At 39.6% G+C, this 18,316-nt stretch overlaps 1 protein-coding gene, 18 non-coding genes and 2 pseudogenes across 19 annotated transcripts in view; 20 read left to right on the top strand and 1 right to left on the bottom strand.

Annotated features, from left to right (window-relative positions):
* The window catches only part of LOC144422696 (uncharacterized), a 486,406-nt gene that overhangs the window by 250,634 nt on the left and 217,456 nt on the right, over nt 1–18,316 (bottom strand). The gene's annotated exons all lie outside the window — the stretch shown is intronic.
* On the top strand, nt 4,030–4,171 carry LOC144423578 (U1 spliceosomal RNA; annotated as a pseudogene).
* Nucleotides 4,754–4,916, top strand: LOC144423117 (U1 spliceosomal RNA). Its single transcript, XR_013475611.1, has one exon. It is a non-coding gene; the product is annotated as a U1 spliceosomal RNA (small nuclear RNA).
* On the top strand, nt 5,473–5,636 carry LOC144423532 (U1 spliceosomal RNA). The gene has a single exon (XR_013476026.1). It is a non-coding gene; the product is annotated as a U1 spliceosomal RNA (small nuclear RNA).
* LOC144423488 (U1 spliceosomal RNA) lies at nt 6,207–6,370 on the top strand. Its single transcript, XR_013475982.1, has one exon. It is a non-coding gene; the product is annotated as a U1 spliceosomal RNA (small nuclear RNA).
* On the top strand, nt 6,953–7,115 carry LOC144423511 (U1 spliceosomal RNA). Its single transcript, XR_013476005.1, has one exon. It is a non-coding gene; the product is annotated as a U1 spliceosomal RNA (small nuclear RNA).
* LOC144423395 (U1 spliceosomal RNA) lies at nt 7,699–7,861 on the top strand. The gene has a single exon (XR_013475889.1). It is a non-coding gene; the product is annotated as a U1 spliceosomal RNA (small nuclear RNA).
* LOC144423352 (U1 spliceosomal RNA) lies at nt 8,418–8,580 on the top strand. The gene has a single exon (XR_013475846.1). It is a non-coding gene; the product is annotated as a U1 spliceosomal RNA (small nuclear RNA).
* LOC144423453 (U1 spliceosomal RNA) lies at nt 9,152–9,314 on the top strand. The gene has a single exon (XR_013475947.1). It is a non-coding gene; the product is annotated as a U1 spliceosomal RNA (small nuclear RNA).
* On the top strand, nt 9,898–10,060 carry LOC144423443 (U1 spliceosomal RNA). Its single transcript, XR_013475937.1, has one exon. It is a non-coding gene; the product is annotated as a U1 spliceosomal RNA (small nuclear RNA).
* On the top strand, nt 10,644–10,806 carry LOC144423209 (U1 spliceosomal RNA). The gene has a single exon (XR_013475703.1). It is a non-coding gene; the product is annotated as a U1 spliceosomal RNA (small nuclear RNA).
* LOC144423388 (U1 spliceosomal RNA) lies at nt 11,363–11,525 on the top strand. Its single transcript, XR_013475882.1, has one exon. It is a non-coding gene; the product is annotated as a U1 spliceosomal RNA (small nuclear RNA).
* Nucleotides 12,097–12,259, top strand: LOC144423435 (U1 spliceosomal RNA). Its single transcript, XR_013475929.1, has one exon. It is a non-coding gene; the product is annotated as a U1 spliceosomal RNA (small nuclear RNA).
* LOC144423341 (U1 spliceosomal RNA) lies at nt 12,843–13,005 on the top strand. Its single transcript, XR_013475835.1, has one exon. It is a non-coding gene; the product is annotated as a U1 spliceosomal RNA (small nuclear RNA).
* On the top strand, nt 13,577–13,739 carry LOC144423495 (U1 spliceosomal RNA). Its single transcript, XR_013475989.1, has one exon. It is a non-coding gene; the product is annotated as a U1 spliceosomal RNA (small nuclear RNA).
* On the top strand, nt 14,323–14,485 carry LOC144423372 (U1 spliceosomal RNA). The gene has a single exon (XR_013475866.1). It is a non-coding gene; the product is annotated as a U1 spliceosomal RNA (small nuclear RNA).
* Nucleotides 15,074–15,236, top strand: LOC144424069 (U1 spliceosomal RNA). Its single transcript, XR_013476433.1, has one exon. It is a non-coding gene; the product is annotated as a U1 spliceosomal RNA (small nuclear RNA).
* Nucleotides 15,825–15,987, top strand: LOC144423108 (U1 spliceosomal RNA). Its single transcript, XR_013475603.1, has one exon. It is a non-coding gene; the product is annotated as a U1 spliceosomal RNA (small nuclear RNA).
* Nucleotides 16,576–16,738, top strand: LOC144424221 (U1 spliceosomal RNA). The gene has a single exon (XR_013476585.1). It is a non-coding gene; the product is annotated as a U1 spliceosomal RNA (small nuclear RNA).
* On the top strand, nt 17,327–17,472 carry LOC144423568 (U1 spliceosomal RNA; annotated as a pseudogene).
* Nucleotides 18,046–18,208, top strand: LOC144424067 (U1 spliceosomal RNA). The gene has a single exon (XR_013476431.1). It is a non-coding gene; the product is annotated as a U1 spliceosomal RNA (small nuclear RNA).

The raw sequence follows: 18,316 nt of genomic DNA, 5'->3' as shown, positions 1-18,316 counted from the left end.
AAGTCCATGTTTGCTTCCAGGAAGCTTTGATGACGCAACTAAATTTTTAGCTATAAAGTAAATACATGTAAAAATATCCGAAAGTGTTATGTTGCTTATCTTATAAGCTCTTGTCAGAGCTCATGGTTGGTATCGAGATGATGTATTTTTGAGACTTTTTTCGGCGTTACTGATCTATTTAAGACGCAAATTCAAACAGATAGGCAAAATTCACGATTACCATGATATATATTAAAAAATGCACAAAAATTAAAAACGAGAATATCGGTCAGAGACCGAAGACTCATCGATCGAAAGTTAGGGGATCTCCCAAAACAGCGCTCTTACTCCGTAGTGACACCTTGTGTCCCATCACCAATTAATTGATAACTCGCCCAAAATCAATAGGCTTCTGGTACGAGATATGATGAATGCACATGCAAAATCTGCAGCAGATCTAATCTCGCTTTCGTAAGATATCGCGTGCATTTAACAGACAGACAGACAAACACACAAATACCCATCAACATAATAACTTATCATTAAAATCCATAAGTAATATATAAAAGTTCCCACCTAGCTGTGCCGGTTCTGAGTTAGAGCTGTCGTACACAGTTACGTACACACATATAGACAGATAACTGCTGAATTGGATGTAAACACGGGCATGTCGTAATCATGATATGAACCTTTCCCCGACCTTTGACCCCCGGAAAATTCTTCCTATACTTTACCATTGCGAAATTTTCAGGGCTATTTTAGGAGTGCTTTTGCGAGTTGGCGCCTGTAAAATGGGGTATGTGTTTCAAATCATCATTATGATTCATCGCACACAACAATCTGTTTTTTTAAAAGTACCGGTAAAGAGTTTCAGGCTAGGGTATCACAGCTATTTCTACACTAATTTTTCTTACGGCAGTTAAATTAAAACTTCTAGGAAGACAGAGTGATCATTGAATTATCTGATTTTTATTAAGTTTCCAAATCACAACTGAAAACTAACGAATAGAGTTCAGAAACGCGAAAACGAGGTAATGTTTACAACCACGCTTGAAAATCTGTCTGAGTGAGAAAAGTGTCTGAGCGGATGCCAGAAGGAGTCATTGTTACGTCACTTTTTGCATCTTGCTGATTGGCCAATGTCACAAAGTAAACAAGGAAGTCGATGCTCGGGGAAAGGTCCATACGATACATACGCAAAACAGATATGCAACATCTAACAACCATTGTTGTACGACATCAAGTTCACCCAGATTCAAAACCACTCAGTGAAAACAGGTCGGCAGGCGCCTGTAGAATAAACGAGTCCGCTATATGCGATTAGCCGTAGCAATTGATCAGATAGCGATTTTATCCGTGCTGTATTGAAAAAAATGAAACCTAAAAATCATCCGCGTGACGCAGAATCCAAACTTCATTCACTTTTTATATTTGTGCAGTTGAAAGCAGTTTATATTCGCGTGTGGTGTTTAACAAACTAACTAGTCTAACAAACTAAATAGTATATTTTGTTGCATGCCATAACAGCTAGCTTGTGCGAAACGAACAACGCATGTCATAAAATCAATAACCAAACTTTTGTGCCTGTAATAACTAGAAAGCCCGTGGCTTCACCCAGTTACTTGTATCTGACCATCCTGCACTGAAGGTTACACACCCCTGCATTATCGAATACAGATAAATAAAAAGTTCCCATCCAGCTGTTAAGAGTTAAAACATTGATCAAGGGTACACACTTTCAGACAGATAACAGCTTAATTAGATGCCAACATCAGCATGGACGAATCTTCAACAATTATATACGGTGTCCATAAAGTCTTAAATTTTTTAAAATTGCTAAGATAATTTATCGATTCCATATATTGTTTAAGCCCTCATAGATGTATTAAATTAAGTAAAAAGACGCAATTACTGAATTAAAAATAACAAATATAGTTAAGATATACTAAGAACTGACTTCATAACAAAATTGAAATTGTAAAGGGACTTTATGGACATAATATAGTTTAAAAAACATACGCAAAGCAGATATGCAACATCTATCAACCATTGTTGTACGACATCAAGTTCACTCAGATTTCAAACCACTCACTGAAAACAGGTCGGCAGGCGCTTGTAGGATCAACGAGTTCGCTATATGCGACTGGCCGTAGCAAGTGATTAGACAGCAATTTTATCTGTGCTGTATCTAAAAAATGAAAAATAAAAACATCCGCATGCCGCAGCATCCAAACTTCATTTACTTATTAGATCTGTGCAGTTGAAAGCAGTTTATATTTGCGTGTGGTGTTTTGTTTGACGTCACTTCCTGAGGTATATATGAAACAAACTAAATAGTATATTTTGTTGCATGCCATAACAGCTAGCTTGTGCGAAACGAACAACGCATGTCATAAAATCAATAACCAAACTTTTGTGCCTGTAATAACTAGAAAGCCAGTGGCTTCACCCAGTTACTTGTATCTGACCATCCTGCACTGAAGGTTACACACCCCTGCATTATCGAATACAGATAAATAAAAAGTTCCCATCCAGCTGTTAAGAGTTAAAACATTGATCAAGGGTACACACTTTCAGACAGATAACAGCTTAATTAGATGCCAACATCAGCATGGACGAATCTTCAACAATTATATACGGTGTCCATAAAGTCTTAAATTTTTTAAAATTGCTAAGATAATTTATCGATTCCATATATTGTTTTAGCCCTCATAGATGTATTAAATTAAGTAAAAAGACGCAATTACTGAATTAAAAATAACAAATATAGTTAAAATATACTAAGAACTGACTTCATAACAAAATTGAAATTGTAAAGGGACTTTATGGACATAATATAGTTTAAAAAACATACGCAAAGCAGATATGCAACATCTATCAACCATTGTTGTACGACATCAAGTTCACTCAGATTTCAAACCACTCACTGAAAACAGGTCGGCAGGCGCTTGTAGGATCAACGAGTTCGCTATATGCGACTGGCCGTAGCAAGTGATTAGACAGCAATTTTATCTGTGCTGTATCTAAAAAATGAAAAATAAAAACATCCGCATGCCGCAGCATTCAAACTTCATTTACTTATTAGATCTGTGCAGTTGAAAGCAGTTTATATTTGCGTGTGGTGTTTTGTTTGACGTCACTTCCTGCGGTAAATATAAAACAAGCTAATTAATAGAATATTTTCGTTGCACCCTATTACCCTGTGCGTTTAGTATGTTCTGTTGTACGGCAATACATTGTGGTATATATCTACATATTGTATATAAAATGGCATTCATTGAACATCTTTAAAAATTAATAAAAAACGAGATTGTTTTTTTTGCTTGAGAGACTCGTACTCATAGATCTTCTACGACATATGCTATAGCGTTCGCAAACTAACGGGACTAAAATTCAGCATGATGCAGCATCCAAAATTCATTTACTTATTATATTTGTGCAGTTGAAAGCAGTTTATATGTGCGTGTGGTGTTTTGTTCGACGTCACTTCCTGAGGTATATATGGAACAAACTGAAAAGAATTTTTTGGTGCACCCGATTACCTTGCTCGTTTAGTATGTTCTGTTGTTCAGCAACACATTGTGGTATATATACATACTGTATATAAAATGGCATGCATTAAACATATACAAAAATCGAAATGGTTCTTTTCCTGCTTGAGAGACTTGTAATCATAGATCTTTTACGACATATGCTATAGCGTTTGCAAACTTAAAAGACAAAAAAATTATTCTTTAACCGTGAGTGTTCTTTGTGGCGTATTGAATAAACCAGAGGCGGGTTAATTACTACCCGCGGGCCGGATCCGGGCTGCTAACAAAGTTTTTCATCATTTTGCTTGCCTATATTACGACTATAGTTTTTTATGAATATAAATTTCCGCTGGAAATAACGAATCCCCGCGAATATTCCGCACCTGAAGGTAATGATAAATCAATCAATTGAAGTTACAATTTTGGCACTCACCATTTTTATTGTTGAGAACTTCAATCCTAACATTTAGCATATGACATTCTTTCATGATACGCAATCAATTGTCAAAATCAATACTTAATTAACTGACTAGACTGTTCTGCCTAGGCGAGGTCTGGTTATTGCACCCAGTCTAAATTGACCCTAGTGATTATCCCAAATGTGGATAACTCGGTCGAGTAATTTCTGCTAGTGGAGGCTGCGTTCGCGCTATCCCTTTTGTATATTTGCTCTCTACAAATATCCTGTTGGCTTAGGAGTTAGGTCAATGAGCGGCCACGTTGCTTTCATTAGTTGTGGCCGTATTGATCCTCGTTTGGGTGTGTTATATTTCTCATGACCAATCTTACAATTCATTTATTGATATTAGTCCATGACATGCCTTGCCATTATCCAAATTATCCCTTTATCCAACCGTCTCTAGATTGATTCCTTATTTGCAGTTTCACATTCAGATTGTGTTGCCATTGATTGAGCAATAGAATGAGCGCCAAGATTCGGAAATATCATTATTCTCCGTTTAAGGTACATATCGGAGCTGCGGCTCTTTGTTTATAGTTTAATATTTCAACCCCTGGTCCTTGCTATTTCTTGTAAAGTTGTTCAGCTTCATTCTGCCATCGGATGGCAAAGAACTCGCGATGTATCACATAAAAGATTCGAACGCAATGAATCGTATTCTACGTTACTGACAGACGAATCAATTAAAATTACAACTTTTGCACATATCGTTTTTATTGTTGAGAACTTCTTCCTTAGCATAGAACATTCATTCATGATGCGCAAACAATCGTCACAAATCATACTTACCTGACGAGGCAGTCAACCGCGATCACGAAGCCGGTTCTGCCTAGGCGAGGTTTAGTCATTGCACCCAGACTAAATTGACCCTAGCGATTATCCCAAATGTGGATAACTCGGTCGTGTAATTTCTGCTAGTGGGGACTGCGTTCGCGCTCTCCCTTTTGTGTATTTGCTCCGTATTAATATCCTGTTGGCATACGAGTTAGGTCAATGAGCGGCCACGCTATTTTCGTATGGCTCCATTAGTTGTGGCCGTCGGGATTATTGTTAGAGTATGTTATATTCATGCCTTGCCATTATCCAAGCTGTCCCTTTATCCAACCGTATCTAGATTGATTCCATATTTGTAGTTCCACATTCAGATTGTGTTGCCATTGATTGTGCAATAGAATGAGCGCAAAAATTTGGAAGTATCATTATTTGCTGTCCAAGGTACGTATTGGGGCTGTGGCTCTTTGTTTATAGTTTAATATTTCAAACCCTGGCTCTTTGCTATTTCTTTTAAAGTTGTTCGGCTTCATTCTGCCATTAGATGGCAAAGAACTCGCGATGTATCACATAAAATATCTGAACTCAAGAAATCGTATTCTACGTTACTGACAAACGAATCAATTAAAATTGCAACTTTTGCAAATATCGTTTTTATTGTTGAGAACTTCTATCTCAACATTTAGCATAGAACATTCATTCATGATGCGCAATCAATCGTCACAAACCATACTTACCTGACGGGGCAGTCAACCGCGATCACGAAGGCGCTTCTGCCTAGGCGAGGTTTAGTCATTGCACCCAGACTGAATTGACCCTAGCGATTATAACAAATGTGGATAACTCGGTCGTGTAATTTCTGCTAGTGGGGACTGCGTTCGCGCTATACCTTTTATATATTTGCTCATTACCAATATCCTGTTGGCTTACGAGTTAGGTCAATGAGCGGCCACGTTGCTTTCATTAAATGTTGCCGTATTGATCCTCGTTTGGGTATGTTATATTTCTCATGACCAATCTTACAATCCATTTTTTGATATTATTCCATGACATGCCTTGCCATTATCCAAATTATCCCTTTATCAAACTGTCTCTAGATTGATTCCTTATTTGCAGTTTCACATTCAGATTGTGTTGCCATAGAATGAGCGCCAAGATTCGGAAATATCATTATTCTCCGTTTAAGGTACATATCGGAGCTGCGGCTCTTTGTTCATAGTTTAATATTTCAACCCCTGGTCCTTGCTATTTCTTGTAAAGTTGTTCAGCTTCATTCTGCCATCGGATGGCAAAGAACCCGCGATGTATCACATAAAAGATTTGAACGCAATGAATCGTATTCTACGTTACTGACAGACGAATCAATTAAAATTGCAACTTTTGCACATATCGTTTTTATTGTTGAGAACTTCTTCCTTAGCATAGAACATTCATTCATGATACGCAAAAAATCGTCACAAATCATACTTACCTGACGAGGCAGTCAACCGCGATCACGAAGCCGGTTCTGCCTAGGCGAGGTTTAGTCATAGCACCCGGACTAAATTGACCCAAGCGATTATCCCAAATGTGGATAACTCGGTCGTGTAATTTCTGCTAGTGGGGACTGCGTTCGCGCTATTCCTTTTATATATTTGCTCACTACCAATATCTTGTTGGCTTACAAGTTAAGTCAATGAGCGGCCACGTTGCTTTCATTAGTTGTGGCCGTATTGATCCTCCTTTGGGTGTGTTATCTTTCTCATGACCAATCTTACAATCCATTTATTGATATTAGTCCATGACATGCCTTGCCATTATCCAAGTTATCCCTTTATCCAACCGTCTCTAGATTGATTCCTTGTTTGCAGTTTCACATTCAGATTGTGTTGCCTCTGATTGAGCAATAGAATGTGCGCCAAGATTCGGAAATATCATTATTCCCTGTTTAAGGTACGTATCGTAGCTGCGGCTCTTTGTTTATAGTTTAATATATCAACCCCTGGTCCTTGCTATTTCTTGTAAAGTTATTCAGCTTCATTCTGCCATCGGATGGCAAAGAACTCGCGATGTATCACATAAAAGATTTGAACGCAATGAATCGTATTCTACGTTACTGACAGACGAATCAATTAAAATTGCAACTTTTGCACATATCGTTTTTATTGTTGAGAACTTCTTCCTTAGCATAGAACATTCATTCATGATACGCAAACAATCGTGACGAGGCATACTTACCTGACGAGGCAGTCAACCGCGATCACGAAGCCGGTTCTGCCTAGGCGAGGTTCAGTCATTGCACCCGGACTAAATTGACCCAAGCGATTATCCCAAATGTGGATAACTCTGTCGTGTAATTTCTGCTAGTGGGGACTGCGTTCGCGCTATCCCTTTTATATATTTGCTCACTACCAATATCTTGTTGGCTTACGAGTTAAGTCAATGAGCGGCCACGTTGCTTTCATTAGTTGTGGCCGTATTGATCCTCCTTTGGGTGTGTTATCTTTCTCATGACCAATCTTACAATCCATTTATTGATATTAGTCCATGACATGCCTTGCCATTATCCAAGTTATCCCTTTATCCAACCGTCTCTAGATTGATTCCTTGTTTGCAGTTTCACATTCAGATTGTGTTGCCATTGATTGAGCAATAGAATGTGCGCCAAGATTCGGAAATATCATTATTCCCTGTTTAAGGTACGTATCGTAGCTGCGGCTCTTTGTTTATAGCTTAATATATCAACCCCTGGTCCTTGCTATTTCTTGTAAAGTTATTCAGCTTCATTCTGCCATCGGATGGCAAAGAACTCGCGATGTATCACATAAAAGATTTGAACGCAATGAATCGTATTCTACGTTACTGACAGACGGATCAATTAAAATTGCAACTTTTGCACATATCTTTTTTATTGTTGAGAACTTCTTCCTTAGCATAGAACATTCATTCATGATACGCAAACAATCGTCACAAATCATACTTACCTGACGAGGCAGTCAACCGCGATCACGAAGCCGGTTCTGCCTAGGCGAGGTTTAGTCATTGCACCCGGACTAAATTGACCCTAGCGATTATCCCAAATGTGGATAGCTCGGTCGTGTAATTTCTGCTAGTTGGGACTGCGTTCGCGCTCTCTCTTTTGTGTATTTGCTCCTTATTAATATCCTGTTGGCATACGAGTTAGGTCAATGAGCGGCCACGCTATTTTCGTATGGCTCCATTAGTTGTGGCCGTCGGGATTATTGTTAGAGTATGTAATATTCATGCCTTGCCATTATCCAAGCTGTCCCTTTATCCAATCGTATCTAGATTGATTCCATATTTGTAGTTCCACATTCAGATTGTGTTGCCATTGATTGTGCAATAGAATGAGCGCAAAAATTTGGAAGTATCATTATTTGCTGTCCAAGGTACGTATTGGGGCTGTGGCTCTTTGTTTATAGTTTAATATTTCAAACCCTGGCTCTTTGCTATTTCTTTTAAAGTTGTTCGGCTTCATTCTGCCATTAGATGGCAAAGAACTCGCGATGTATCACATAAAATATCTGAACTCAAGAAATCGTATTCTACGTTACTGACAAACGAATCAATTAAAATTGCAACTTTTGCAAATATCGTTTTTATTGTTGAGAACTTCTATCTCAACATTTAGCATAGAACATTCATTCATGATGCGCAATCAATCGTCACAAACCATACTTACCTGACGAGGCAGTCAACCGCGATCACGAAGGCGCTTCTGCCTAGGCGAGGTTTAGTCATTGCACCCAGACTGAATTGACCCTAGCGATTATCACAAATGTGGATAACTCGGTCGTGTAATTTCTGCTAGTGGGGACTGCGTTCGCGCTATCCCTTTTATATATTTGCTCATTACCAATATCCTGTTGGCTTACGAGTTAGGTCAATGAGCGGCCACGTTGCTTTCATTAAATGTTGCCGTATTGATCCTCGTTTGGGTATGTTATATTTCTCATGACCAATCTTACAATCCATTTTTTGATATTATTTCATGACATGCCTTGCCATTATCCAAATTATCCCTTTATCCAACTGTCTCTAGATTGATTCCTTATTTGCAGTTTCACATTCAGATTGTGTTGCCATAGAATGAGCGCCAAGATTCGGAAATATCATTATTCTCCGTTTAAGATACGTATCGTAGCTGCGGCTCTTTGTTTATAGTTTAATATTTCAACCCCTGGTCCTTGCTATTTCTTGTAAAGTTATTCAGCTTCATTCTGCCATCGGATGGCAAAGAACTCGCGATGTATCACATAAAAGATTTGAACGCAATGAATCGTATTCTACGTTACTGACAGACGAATCAATTAAAATTGCAACTTTTGCACATATCGTTTTTATTGTTGAGAACTTCTTCCTTAGCATAGAACATTCATTCATGATACGCAAAAAATCGTCACAAATCATACTTACCTGACGAGGCAGTCAACCGCGATCACGAAGCCGGTTCTGCCTAGGCGAGGTTTAGTCATTGCACCCGGACTAAATTGACCCAAGCGATTATCCCAAATGTGGATAACTCGGTCGTGTAATTTCTGCTAGTGGGGACTGCGTTTGCGCTATCTCTTTTATATATTTGCTCACTACCAATATCTTGTTGGCTTACAAGTTAAGTCAATGAGCGGCCACGTTGCTTTCATTAGTTGTGGCCGTATTGATCCTCCTTTGGGTGTGTTATCTTTCTCATGACCAATCTTACAATCCATTTATTGATATTAGTCCATGACATGCCTTGCCATTATCCAAGTTATCCCTTTATCCAACCGTCTCTAGATTGATTCCTTGTTTGCAGTTTCACATTCAGATTGTGTTGCCATTGATTGAGCAATAGAATGTGCGCCAAGATTCGGAAATATCATTATTCCCTGTTTAAGGTACGTATCGTAGCTGCGGCTCTTTGTTTATAGTTTAATATATCAACCCCTGGTCCTTGCTATTTCTTGTAAAGTTATTCAGCTTCATTCTGCCATTGGATGGCAAAGAACTCGCGATGTATCACATAAAAGATTTGAACGCAATGAATCGTATTCTACGTTACTGACAGACGAATCAATTATGATTGCAACTTTTGCACATATCGTTTTTATTGTTGAGAACTTCTTCCTTAGCGTAGAACATTCATTCATGATACGCAAACAATCGTGACGAGGCATACTTACCTGACGAGGCAGTCAACCGCGATCACGAAGCCGGTTCTGCCTAGGCGAGGTTCAGTCATTGCACCCGGACTAAATTGACCCAAGCGATTATCCCAAATGTGGATAACTCGGTCGTGTAATTTCTGCTAGTGGGGACTGCGTTCGCGCTATCCCTTTTATATATTTGCTCACTACCAATATCTTGTTGGCTTACGAGTTAAGTCAATGAGCGGCCACGTTGCTTTCATTAGTTGTGGCCGTATTGATCCTCCTTTGGGTGTGTTATCTTTCTCATGACCAATCTTACAATCCATTTATTGATATTAGTCCATGACATGCCTTGCCATTATCCAAGTTATCCCTTTATCCAACCGTCTCTAGATTGATTCCTTTTTTGCAGTTTCACATTCAGATTGTGTTGCCATTGATTGAGCAATAGAATGTGCGCCAAGATTCGGAAATATCATTATTCCCTGTTTAAGGTACGTATCGTAGCTGCGGCTCTTTGTTTATAGTTTAATATATCAACCCCTGGTCCTTGCTATTTCTTGTAAAGTTATTCAGCTTCATTCTGCCATCGGATGGCAAAGAACTCGCGATGTATCACATAAAAGATTTGAACGCAATGAATCGTATTCTACGTTACTGACAGACGAATCAATTAAAATTGCAACTTTTGCACATATCGTTTTTATTGTTGAGAACTTCTTCCTTAGCATAGAACATTCATTCATGATACGCAAACAATCGTCACAAATCATACTTACCTGACGAGGCAGTCAACCGCGATCACGAAGCCGGTTCTGCCTAGGCGAGGTTTAGTCATTGCACCCGGACTAAATTGACCCTAGCGATTATCCCAAATGTGGATAACTCGGTCGTGTAATTTCTGCTAGTTGGGACTGCGTTCGCGCTCTCCCTTTTGTGTATTTGCTCCTTATTATTATCCTGTTGGCATACGAGTTAGGTCAATGAGCGGCCACGCTATTTTCGTATGGCTCCATTAATTGTGGCCGTCGGGATTATTGTTAGAGTATGTTATATTCATGCCTTGCCATTATCCAAGCTATCCCTTTATCCAATCGTATCTAGATTGATTCCATATTTGTAGTTCCACATTCAGATTGTGTTGCCATTGATTGTGCAATAGAATGAGCGCAAAAATTTGGAAGTATCATTATTTTCTGTCCAAGGTACGTATTGGGGCTGTGGCTCTTTGTTTATAGTTTAATATTTCAAACCCTGGCTCTTTGCTATTTCTTTTAAAGTTGTTCGGCTTCATTCTGCCATTAGATGGCAAAGAACTCGCGATGTATCACATAAAATATCTGAACTCAAGAAATCGTATTCTACGTTACTGACGAACGAATCAATTAAAATTGCAACTTTTGCAAATATCGTTTTTATTGTTGAGAACTTCTATCTCAACATTTAGCATAGAACATTCATTCATGATGCGCAATCAATCGTCACAAACCATACTTACCTGACGGGGCAGTCAACCGCGATCACGAAGGCGCTTCTGCCTAGGCGAGGTTTAGTCATTGCACCCAGACTGAATTGACCCTAGCGATTATCACAAATGTGGATAACTCGGTCGTGTAATTTCTGCTAGTGGGGACTGCGTTCGCGCTATCCCTTTTATATATTTGCTCATTACCAATATCCTGTTGGCTTACGAGTTAGGTCAATGAGCGGCCACGTTGCTTTCATTAAATGTTGCCGTATTGATCCTCGTTTGGGTATGTTATATTTCTCATGACCAATCTTACAATCCATTTTTTGATATTATTTCATGACATGCCTTGCCATTATCCAAATTATCCCTTTATCCAACTGTCTCTAGATTGATTCCTTATTTGCAGTTTCACATTCAGATTGTGTTGCCATAGAATGAGCGCCAAGATTCGGAAATATCATTATTCTCCGTTTAAGGTACATATCGGAGCTGCGGCTCTTTGTTCATAGTTTAATATTTCAAACCCTGGTCCTTGCTATTTCTTGTAAAGTTGTTCAGCTTCATTCTGCCATCGGATGGCAAAGAACTCGCGATGTATCACATAAAAGATTTGAACGCAATGAATCGTATTCTACGTTACTGACAGACGAATCAATTAAAATTGCAACTTTTGCACATATCGTTTTTATTGTTGAGAACTTCTTCCTTAGCATAGAACATTCATTCATGATACGCAAACAATCGTCACAAATCATACTTACCTGACGAGGCAGTCAACCGCGATCACGAAGCCGGTTCTGCCTAGGCGAGGTTTAGTCATTGCACCCGGACTAAATTGACCCAAGCGATTATTCCAAATGTGGATAACTCGGTCGTGTAATTTCTGCTAGTGGGGACTGCGTTCGCGCTATCCCTTTTATATATTTGCTCACTACCAATATCTTGTTGGCTTACAAGTTAGGTCAATGAGCGGCCACGTTGCTTTCATTAGTTGTGGCCGTATTGATCCTCCTTTGGGTGTGTTATCTTTCTCATGACCAATCTTACAATCCATTTATTGATATTAGTCCATGACATGCCTTGCCATTATCCAAGTTATCCCTTTATCCAACCGTCTCTAGATTGATTCCTTGTTTGCAGTTTCACATTCAGATTGTGTTGCCATTGATTGAGCAATAGAATGTGCGCCAAGATTCGGAAATATCATTATTCCCTGTTTAAGGTACGTATCGTAGCTGCGGCTCTTTGTTTATAGTTTAATATATCAACCCCTGGTCCTTGCTATTTCTTGTAAAGTTATTCAGCTTCATTCTGCCATCGGATGGCAAAGAACTCGCGATGTATCACATAAAAGATTTGAACGCAATGAATCGTATTCTACGTTACTGACAGACGAATCAATTAAAATTGCAACTTTTGCACATATCGTTTTTATTGTTGAGAACTTCTTCCTTAGCATAGAACATTCATTCATGATACGCAAACAATCGTGACGAGGCATACTTACCTGACGAGGCAGTCAACCGCGATCACGAAGCCGGTTCTGCCTAGGCGAGGTTTAGTCATTGCACCCGGACTAAATTGACCCAAGCGATTATCCCAAATGTGGATAACTCGGTCGTGTAATTTCTGCTAGTGGGGACTGCGTTCGCGCTATCCCTTTTATATATTTGCTCACTACCAATATCCAGTTGGCTTACGAGTTAGGTCAATGAGCGGCCACGTTGCTTTCATTAGTTGTGGCCGTATTGATCCTCGTTTGGGTGTGTTATCTTTCTCATGACCAATCTTACAATCCATTTATTGATATTAGTCCATGACATGCCTTGCCATTATCCAAGTTATCCCTTTATCCAACCGTCTCTAGATTGATTCCTTGTTTGCAGTTTCACATTCAGATTGTGTTGCCATAGAATGAGCGCCAAGATTCGGAAATATCATTATTCTCCGTTTAAGGTACATATCGGAGCTGCGGCTCTTTGTTCATAGTTTAATATTTCAAACCCTGGTCCTTGCTATTTCTTGTAAAGTTGTTCAGCTTCATTCTGCCATCGGATGGCAAAGAACTCGCGATGTATCACATAAAAGATTTGAACGCAATGAATCGTATTCTACGTTACTGACAGACGAATCAATTAAAATTGCAACTTTTGCACATATCGTTTTTATTGTTGAGAACTTCTTCCTTAGCATAGAACATTCATTCATGATACGCAAACAATCGTCACAAATCATACTTACCTGACGAGGCAGTCAACCGCGATCACGAAGCCGGTTCAGCCTAGGCGAGGTTTAGTCATTGCACCCGGACTAAATTGACCCAAGCGATTATTCCAAATGTGGATAACTCGGTCGTGTAATTTCTGCTAGTGGGGACTGCGTTCGCGCTATCCCTTTTATATATTTGCTCACTACCAATATCTTGTTGGCTTACAAGTTAAGTCAATGAGCGGCCACGTTGCTTTCATTAGTTGTGGCCGTATTGATCCTCCTTTGGGTGTGTTATCTTTCTCATGACCAATCTTACAATCCATTTATTGATATTAGTCCATGACATGCCTTGCCATTATCCAAGTTATCCCTTTATCCAACCGTCTCTAGATTGATTCCTTGTTTGCAGTTTCACATTCAGATTGTGTTGCCATTGATTGAGCAATAGAATGTGCGCCAAGATTCGGAAATATCATTATTCCCTGTTTAAGGTACGTATCGTAGCTGCGGCTCTTTGTTTATAGTTTAATATATCAACCCCTGGTCCTTGCTATTTCTTGTAAAGTTATTCAGCTTCATTCTGCCATCGGATGGCAAAGAACTCGCGATGTATCACATAAAAGATTTGAACGCAATGAATCGTATTCTACGTTACTGACAGACGAATCAATTAAAATTGCAACTTTTGCACATATCGTTTTTATTGTTGAGAACTTCTTCCTTAGCATAGAACATTCATTCATGATACGCAAACAATCGTGACGAGGCATACTTACCTGACGAGGCAGTCAACCGCGATCACGAAGCCGGTTCTGCCTAGGCGAGGTTTAGTCATTGCACCCGGACTAAATTGACCCAGGCGATTATCCCAAATGTGGATAACTCGGTCGTGTAATTTCTGCTAGTGGGGACTGCGTTCGCGCTATCCCTTTTATATATTTGCTCACTACCAATATCCTGTTGGCTTACGAGTTAGGTCAATGAGCGGCCACGTTGCTTTCATTAGTTGTGGCCGTATTGATCCTCGTTTGGGTGTGTTATCTTTCTCATGACCAATCTTACAATCCATTTATTGATATTAGTCCATGACATGCCTTGCCATTATCCAAGTTATCCCTTTATCCAACCGTGTCTAGATTGATTCCTTGTTTGCAGTTTCACATTCAGATTGTGTTGCCATTGATTGAGCAATAGAATGAGCGCCAAGATTCGGAAATATCATTATTCCCTGTTTAAGGTACGTATCGTAGCTGCGGCTCTTTGTTTATAGTTTAATATTTCAACCCCTGGTCCTTGCTATTTTTTGTAAAGTTGTTCAACTACACTCTGCCATCGGATGGCAAAGAACTCGCGATGTATCACATAAAAGAGTGAACGCAATGAATCGTATTCCACGTTACCCACAGACGAATCAATTAAAATTGCAACTTTTGCACATATCGTTTTTAATGTTGAGAAGTTCTTCTCAACATTTAGCATAGAACATACATTCATGATGCGTAACCAATCGTCACAAATCATACTTACCTGACGAGGCAGTCAACCGCGATCACAAAGGCGGTTTTGCCTAGGCGAGGTTTAGTCATTGCACCCAGACTAAATTGACCCTAGCGATTATCCCAAATGTGGATAACTCGGTCGTGTAATTTCTGCTAGTGGGGACTGCGTTCGCGCTATCCCTTTTATATATTTGCTCACTACCAATATCTTGTTGGCTTACGAGTTAAGTCAATGAGCGGCCACGTTGCTTTCATTAGTTGTGGCCGTATTGATCCTCGTTTGAGTGTGTTATCTTTCTCATGACCAATCTTACAATCCATTTATTGATATTAGTCCATGACATGCCTTGCCATTATCCAAGTTATCCCTTTATCCAACCGTCTCTAGATTGATTCCTTGTTTGCAGTTTCACATTCAGATTGTGTTGCCATTGATTGAGCAATAGAATGAGCGCCAAGATTTGGAAATATCATTGTTTGCTGTCCAAGGTACGTATCGGAGCTGTGGCTCTTTGTTTATAGTTTAATATTTCAACCCCTGGTCCTTGCAATTTTTTGTAAAGTTGTTCAACTTCACTCTGCCATCGGATGGCAAAGAACTCGCGATGTATCACATAAAAGAGTGAACGCAATAAATCGTATTCCACGTTACCCACAGACGAATCAATTAAAATTGCAACTTTTGCACATATCGTTTTTAATGTTGAGAAGTTCTTCTCAACATTTAGCATAGAACACTCATTCATGATGCGTAACCAATCGTCACAAATCATACTTACCTGACGAGGCAGTCAACCGCGATCACGAAGGCCGTTCTGCCTAGGCGAGGTTTAGTCATTGCACCCAGACTAAATTGACCCTAGCGATTATCCCAAATGTGGATAACTCGGTCGTGTAATTTCTGCTAGTGGGGACTGCGTTCGCGCTATCCCTTTTATATATTTGCTCACTACCAATATCTTGTTGGCTTACGAGTTAAGTCAATGAGCGGCCACGTTGCTTTCATTAGTTGTGGCCGTATTGATCCTCGTTTGAGTGTGTTATCTTTCTCATGACCAATCTTACAATCCATTTATTGATATTAGTCCATGACATGCCTTGCCATTATCCAAGTTATCCCTTTATCCAACCGTCTCTAGATTGATTCCTTGTTTGCAGTTTCACATTCAGATTGTGTTGCCATTGATTGAGCAATAGAATGAGCGCCAAGATTCGGAAATATCATTATTCCCTGTTTAAGGTACGTATCGTAGCTGCGGCTCTTTGTTTATAGTTTAATATTTCAACCCCTGGTCCTTGCTATTTTTTGTAAAGTTGTTCAACTACACTCTGCCATCGGATGGCAAAGAACTCGCGATGTATCACATAAAAGAGTGAACGCAATGAATCGTATTCCACGTTACCCACAGACGAATCAATTAAAATTGCAACTTTTGCACATATCGTTTTTAATGTTGAGAAGTTCTTCTCAACATTTAGCATAGAACATACATTCATGATGCGTAACCAATCGTCACAAATCATACTTACCTGACGAAGCAGTCAACCGCGATCACAAAGGCGGTTTTGCCTAGGCGAGGTTTAGTCATTGCACCCAGACTAAATTGACCCTAGCGATTATCCCAAATGTGGATAACTCGGTCGTGTAATTTCTGCTAGTGGGGACTGCGTTCGCGCTATCCCTTTTATATATTTGCTCACTAACAATATCCTGTTGGCTTACGAGTTAAGTCAATGAGCGGCCACGTTGCTTTCATTAGTTGTGGCCGTATTGATCCTCGTTTGGGTGTGTTATATTTCTCATGACCAATCTTACAATCCATTTATTGATATTAGTCAATGACATGCCTTGCCATTATCCAAGTTATCCCTTTATCCAACCGTCTCTAGATTGATTCCTTGTTTGCAGTTTCACATTCAGATTGTGTTGCCATTGATTGAGCAATAGAATGAGCGCCAAGATTTGGAAATATCATTGTTTGCTGTCCAAGGTACGTATCGGGGCTGTGGCTCTTTGTTTATAGTTTAATATTTCAACCCCTGGTCCTTGCAATTTTTTGTAAAGTTGTTCAACTTCACTCTGCCATCGGATGGCAAAATACTCGCGATGTATCACATAAAAGAGTGAACGCAATGAATCGTATTCCACGTTACCCACAGACGAATCAATTAAAACTGCAACTTTTGCACATATCGTTTTTATTGTTGAGAAGTTCTTCTCAACATTTAGCATAGAACACTCATTCATGATGCGTAACCAATCGTCACAAATCATACTTACCTGACGAGGCAGTCAACCGCGATCACAAAGGCGGTTCTGCCTAGGCGAGGTTTAGTCATTGCACCCAGACTAAATTGACCCTAGCGATTATCCCAAATGTGGATGCGTTCGCGCTAACCCTTTTTTATATTTGCTCACTACCAATATCCTGTTGGCTTACGAGTTAAGTCAATGAGCGGCCACGTTGCTTTCATTAGTTGTGGCCGTATTGATCCTCGTTTGGGTGTGTTATATTTCTCATGACCAATCTTACAATCCATTTATTGATATTAGTCCATGACATGCCTTGCCATTATCCAAGTTATTCCCATTATCCAACCGTCTCTAGATTGATTCCTTGTTTGCAGTTTCACATTCAGATTGTGTTGCCATTGATTGAGCAATAGAATGAGCGCCAAGATTCGGAAATATCATTATTCCCTGTTTAAGGTACGTATCGTAGCTGCGGCTCTTTGTTTATAGTTTAATATTTCAACCCCTGGTCCTTGCTATTTTTTGTAAAGTTGTTCAACTACACTCTGCCATCGGATGGCAAAGAACTCGCGACGTATCACATAAAAGAGTGAACGCAATGAATCGTATTCCACGTTACCCACAGACGAATCAATTAAAATTGCAACTTTTGCACATATCGTTTTTAATGTTGAGAAGTTCTTCTCAACATTTAGCATAGAACATACATTCATGATGCGTAACCAATCGTCACAAATCATACTTACCTGACGAGGCAGTCAACCGCGATCACAAAGGCGGTTTTGCCTAGGCGAGGTTTAGTCATTGCACCCAGACTAAATTGACCCTAGCGATTATCCCAAATGTGGATAACTCGGTCGTGTAATTTCTGCTAGTGGGGACTGCGTTCGCGCTATCCCTTTTATATATTTGCTCACTACCAATATCCTGTCGGCTTACGAGTTAAGTCAATGAGCGGCCACGTTGCTTTCATTAGTTGTGGCCGTATTGATCCTCGTTTGGGTGTGTT

The sequence above is a fragment of the Styela clava genome, chromosome 5 (genome assembly GCF_964204865.1).
Source record: "Styela clava chromosome 5, kaStyClav1.hap1.2, whole genome shotgun sequence".
Lineage (NCBI taxonomy): Eukaryota > Metazoa > Chordata > Ascidiacea > Stolidobranchia > Styelidae > Styela > Styela clava.
Note: the sequence above shows the minus strand (reverse complement) of the source record. Positions and strands in the feature narration are given on the sequence as shown.